The following is a 6112-nucleotide window of genomic DNA, read 5'->3' on the forward strand; positions in this document are numbered from 1 at the left end:
GCCCTTTCTCCCTTACTAATATTCTTCTCCTATGGTCCTACCTCTCTTGAGCTCCTTCTTTCCCTTTATCCCCTAGGTTCCTTGTATACCCTTCCCTCCTCTCCCTTAAACTAACCCAATTTATATCCATATCTCCCTTATTAAGGCCTTTTTTTTTGTATTTTTGAGACAGGGTCTCCCTGTAGCCCCAGCTGGCCTGGAACTCACTATGTAGACCAGGCTGGCCTCAAACTCACAAAGATCCACCTGCCTATTTTCTAGTTAATATACATATGTATGATTTAAACACACAAAAAGGACACCTTAATGTTTAATATCCATTTTTCTGATCATCAGTAACCTAGACATTTTTTCCCATGGTTATTATTTACTTCCCTACTTCTTTCTTTTTTGGTCTTTTTTTTTTTTAGACAGAGTCTCCCAGTAGCTCCCCAGCTGGCCTGGAACTCACTATGTAGACCAGGCTGGTCTCAAACTCACAGACACCTGCCTGCCTCTGCCTCCTGAGTAGTGGGACTAAAGGCATGTGCCACCATGCCTGGCTATTTCCCTACTTCTAAACTAGTTTTGTTCATATCTTGGTTTATTTATCCAATGAAGGAATATTAATGGCTTTTATTAATCTACTCATCTCCTCTTGGTTCCTCTTTCTATTTGGTTTTGAGGTCTATTGTTTTTGTTTTTTTTCTGTTTTGTTTATTTGGTCTTTTTGAGACAGGGTCTCCCTGTAGACCCACCTGGCCTAGAACTTGCTATGTAGACCAGGCTGACCTCTGTCTGACAGAGATCTGCCTGCCTCTGCCTCCCAAGTTCTGGGACTAAAAGGGTGTGCCACCATGCCTGGCTTTGGTTTTAGTTTTTCAAGATGTGGTTTCCTGTAATACAGATGGTTTTCAATTCATTATGTAGCTTGAACTCATTCAGTACCTGATGACCTTGACCAAGGCTCCAGTCTCCACCTTTCAAGTTTTAGGACCAAGGGTGTGTGCCACCACAACTGGCTGGCTTTGTTTCCTTCCTTCCTTCTTTCTTTTAATTTTTTCTATCTTCATTTTTGATTGATATTATCTACAGAAGTTACTCAGTGTAGGCAAATGTCATTATTCCTTTACGTTTTGTTTTTCTGCTCTAAGTTTAGAAAGTTTACGTCCAGCAATAAAACATTGTTCATTATTTTTTTAATATTTAATTCAGCCTGGTATGGTGGCACATGCCTTTAATCCCAGCACTCCTGGAGGCAGGTGGATCTCTGTGAGATCTAGACCAGTCTGGTCCATATAGTGAGGCCTTGTCTCAAAAGAAAGAGAGAGGGGCTAAAGACATGGCTCAGTGGTTAATAACACTGACTGCTCTTACAGAGGACCCAGATTCTATTCTCAGAACACACAGCAGCTAACAACCATCCATAACTCTACTCGGGAGGCAGAGACAGGCAGATCACTGTGTGTTCAAGGCCAGCCTGGTCTACATAGTGAGTCCCAGGTCAGCTGAGGCTACTGGGAGACCCTGTCTCAAAAACAAAAACAAAAACAAAAAAAAACCCTCCAGTTCCAGGGCATCCAATGCCTTTTTCTGACCTCCATGGGCACTACGCAACACGGGTACACTTACACAGTTGCAAGGCAACATACTCATAAAATAAAATTTTAAAAAACTTAAAAAAGTAAGGGAAGAAGGAAGGAAGGAAGGAAGGAAGGAAGGAAGGAAGGAAGGAAGGAAGGAAGGAAGGAAGGAAGGGAGGAAGGAAGGAAGATGGATGAAAGGAGAGGAGAAAGAAGAAAATCTGAACAGGAAAAATAATCCATTGGGAGACATGGCATATCTCGATTGATAATTCTTAAATGTTTGGAGCCTTTCAACAGTAGTCAAATCCAGTTGTGGTGACCTGAGAGTAAAGAGGGAAAGGAAGAACTGGAATCTGATTGTAACTGGCAAAGTATAAGTTATGTTCAAAACTAGGAAAGCATTAGCTAAGGGCAGGCTCTTTAAAACAGCTACAAAAGAGGAGCACAAAGACGAAAAACTGGCAGTGGTATTTACCATATTATCTAGGTCACAGACTTTGTGACAGCCCCATATAGGGTTCATGTAACTGAATGTGGGGATTGAGAAAATTTGGCAACACAAGTTTCTGATGCATGAGAAACAAAACTTCAAATGTAATGAATCCAAGGTATTTCCAGCAGCATCAGCCCACCTTGCATTGTGTGGCTTCACTTGAAGTCTTCATTATAAATACACAATATGCCTTTTGCACTGGTTTTGCCTTCACACATGTAACATCAATAAATGCTAATGAGACATGTAGGCTCAGGTTTGAGATATTAGATGTTATACATTGTAGTGTTTTTACTGTACATAAAATATTCTGCTCTTGTAGAAACATAATAGTTTAATTTTGGAAAACAAAGGCTTTTGTTATTTTCTTACCATCATTCCTTGGCATGTAAATACCAAATTAATATATCTTTGGATTGCATTGTATTAAAATGTTTAATTTTTTTCTTGTACAGCCAGTTCATATAGAGGGCAGGCATTGAGAAGCCCTCCCCCTTCAGATCCTGACTATTTTAATCTTTCCCACAAGCACAGCCCCTTTAATCTATAAAATTTTTAATTTTTTTAAATTGCAGTTTGAAAGCTGGGTGCAGTGGTTCATACCTGTAATCCTAACACTCATTTGAGAGGTAAGGGCAGGAGGATCAGGAATTAAAAGTCAGCCCCGGCTACATAATGATTTCAAGACCAGACTGGGATACATGAAACCTTGTCTCAAAAAATAATTCTGGGCTAGGGGTAGTGGTGCAAGACCTTAATCCCAGCACTTGGGAATCAAAGGCAGGCAGATTTCTGTGGGTTCAAGGCCAACGTGGTTTATATAGCAAGTTTCAGGCTAGCCAGGGCTACACAGTGAGCCCCTGTCTCAAACAAACAAGCAAGAACATTCTATTTGCATTGCTGGTCTGACTTTCATTTTTAAAAAGCATTAAATGAATTTTGGTTTGGGATTAGGACAGAATCTAAAAATTTCTTAAATGAACCTAAATTTACTTCATGCAAAGTGACAGTCTCAGTATTGGTGGTTAGAAAATCAAAGTTTTAAGTTGTCAATCCAAGCACTCTAGAGGCAGAGACAGGTGGATCTCTGTGAGATTGAGACCAGCCTGGTCTACATAGCAAGTTCCGGGCCAGCTGGGGCTATAAGGAAACCATGTCTTTATACATATATATATATACACATATATATATGTATATATGTATACCAGAGAGATGACTCAGCAATTAAGAGCACTGGCTGCTCTTGCAGAGGATGTTGGTTAGTTCCTAAGACCTACTTGGTAGCTAACAACCATCCATAACTCCAGTTCCAGGAGATTTGAAGTCCTCTTCTGGCTTCTACAGCCATTGCATGTATGTGTGCACTTACATACATGCAGGCAAAACACTCATATATATAAAAAAGAAAAATTGCTGGGCGTGGTGGCACACGCCTTTAATCCCAGCACTCAGGAGGCAGAGGCAGGAGGATCTCTGTGAGTTCAAGGCCAGCCTGGTCTACATAGCAAGTTCCAGGACAGCTGGGGCTACAGGGAGATCCTGTCAAAAAGACCAAAAAAAGAAAAATTAATCAATGTTGAAAAACATTGAAGATGCTCCACATCCTGCAAGTATCAATTATTCAGTCAAGATTTAACTTTTATGTGAAATCAAGTGCGTCCATCTTATTTGTATGCATTTTCTTTAATAAATGGCAAAGTTATATATACCAATGAATTGTTTTAAAGTAAATTTATGATTTATCAGGAAATATTGAATTCTATACCTGTTTTATATACCTAGAGTTATGTAAATATTTCTTAAGCCAAAGAGGGCCATAAGTGGTAAATGCTTAGGAAACACTGGTCTATCTAATAAGGTGTTCCAACCTTGAAATCTCTTTGGATGAACTATGTAAGCTCTGAGGCCCTTCCTTACCATAGCTAACCCATCACACTTTAGTTTCTGAAATCCTTCTATCATCATCTACATCACTCTACCCAAACACTATGGATTACTGTGATTGATGACAAGTATCCTGTACCAAGAATTTTACCACTTAACTAAATCTGTCTATGGTGAAATTGAGTAAATGTTGCAAACATCTATGTAAACATTGCACCAAATATGAGAGAAATGCTGTTTTGGCATAGTCCTTTGTCCACAACAAATACAATATGAGCCTTACATTGAAAATAATAACTTGAAGCAATTAAAGGTATCTAGTGCTGGGCGTGGTGGCATACGCCTTTTATCCCAGCACTCGGGAGGCAGAGGCAGGCAGACCTCTGTGAGTTCAAGGCCAGCCTGGTCTACATAGTGAGTTCCAGGACAGCTGGGGCTACAGGGAGACCCTGTCTCAAAAAGACCAAAAAAAAAAAAAGTGTCTAGCATGAACTTGAGGCAACAATTATCCAATCACAGGAGTGATAGCATCTGAAAAGCGTAAGCTGACACATTTTAAAAGGAAAGAATGTTTGTGCCAGTTCCACGCGATCACACTGTGGGAGACTTGTTATTAAGTGTGGGTACTTGGCAGGTAAGGGTGATTTGTGGAAAGGAAAGCTGAAAGAACAAGGTCCAAGCAAAAAAGGACCTTCTTGTCTGCTTTTAGTAAAGAAACGGCAACTATAGTCTGCTTGGAAAGGAAATAAAAATCGTAATATGTGGTCCACACCTACTCTGCCTAGCTAGTTAGGCCCTCCCCATGTGTCCCCATCCCTGCCTTGGCCCTGGGCCCCCTCCTGATCATCCTGCCTGATAGCTCCAGACTACCGTGAAAAATATACTTGTCACCACTCATCAAAGAAGCTTCTTTTTTGCAGTAGATTGAGACTACTACAGAGTTCCACAACTGGTCAAACAGAGAATAAGTTTCTGTGAGATGCCCAGCCCTAAGTGACACATCTACAATGCATCCCCCACACCTAAGGCTCAGTGAGCATAGTGGAAGAGGGTAGACAGAATACTAATGCATCTCTCAACTCTCACCAGCAAGATTCCTCATGCAGTAGAGGACTCCTGTATTAAACCTCACCCATCCAGGGCTCAGGGACCATTGCAGAAGAGGGGTTAGAAAGATTGTAAGAGCCAGGAGTGGTGGGTTACCACAAAGAAACAGAGTTTTCCAGGCTTCTGAGAACTTGCTCATATGAACTTACAACAATGATGATAGCATGCACAAGACCCATGCATACTCAAACCAGATAAAAATCCATCATAGAACTGGGGAAATGGGTAGAAGGCCCCAACCTTAGCCAAGGCAGCTGATCACTGCTGGGTGGAGGAGAGTTGGTCTTCTTTAAGGGAGTGACCCTAGATAGGCTGGCCAGGCTGCAGTGGATAAACTCACACCAAGGGACATTTGAGGACACAAACTTGATAGGCCTTAACATATATGAAAGAATGCATGAAATTCTGGGCGGGAGGCAAGGGGTAATGGAGGTATAGATAGGGGAGAGAGTCTAAATATGATTAAGAAGTATGAGGTACACAAAAATTTGATAAAAATACATGTTGAAGAAAAAAAATTGTAAGATGTTTATTAACACCCAGAGCACAGGGCATCATTGTATTCATTAGGTGAAAGATGTTAGGAATCTTCACCATTAAATGAAAAAGAGGGCAGTGCTAGGACAGCTAAGTTGAAAACTATCTTAAAAAGCTGTACACTGAAGGTATCGCCAGGATAGATAAAGGCTCTTCCAGACAGTAACCCAACATACTACAGGAAAAATGAACAGCAGACCCAATTCTATCCAAAGGAATACTGACAATGGATTGCCATAGATGAGGAACAGCTGACCCTCCTGGAACAAGGACCTCTGGCTGACTAGATTTACCAGAAGGGCAGACAGGGGGGAATGGATGAGGGTGCTGACAACACAGTGGACAGTGACAGGGATGGCAGAGTATGGAGCCTCTAGTGGGAGAGGAAGGCTGTCTATCTGACGAGTTTGTATTCATGCTCAGATGCCGAGGAGCTCAGAAGGTGGGCAACTGTGACCAGTGATAGTCATGCATATAGAGATTAGAAATGCATGTGAAAACATCTCAATGTCAATTGCCTTGGAAT

At 41.2% G+C, this 6112-nt stretch overlaps 1 non-coding gene across 1 annotated transcript; it reads right to left on the reverse strand.

Annotated features, from left to right (window-relative positions):
* Positions 1–2499: 2499 nt before the first annotated feature.
* On the reverse strand, positions 2500–2649 carry LOC115068457. Its single transcript, XR_003847801.1, has one exon. It is a non-coding gene; the product is annotated as a small nucleolar RNA SNORA29 (small nucleolar RNA).
* Positions 2650–6112: the final 3463 nt, after the last annotated feature.

This window comes from Nannospalax galili, unplaced genomic scaffold (genome assembly GCF_000622305.1).
Source record: "Nannospalax galili isolate Female #2095 unplaced genomic scaffold, S.galili_v1.0 scaffold286, whole genome shotgun sequence".
In the NCBI taxonomy this organism is placed as follows: Eukaryota; Metazoa; Chordata; class Mammalia; order Rodentia; family Spalacidae; genus Nannospalax; species Nannospalax galili.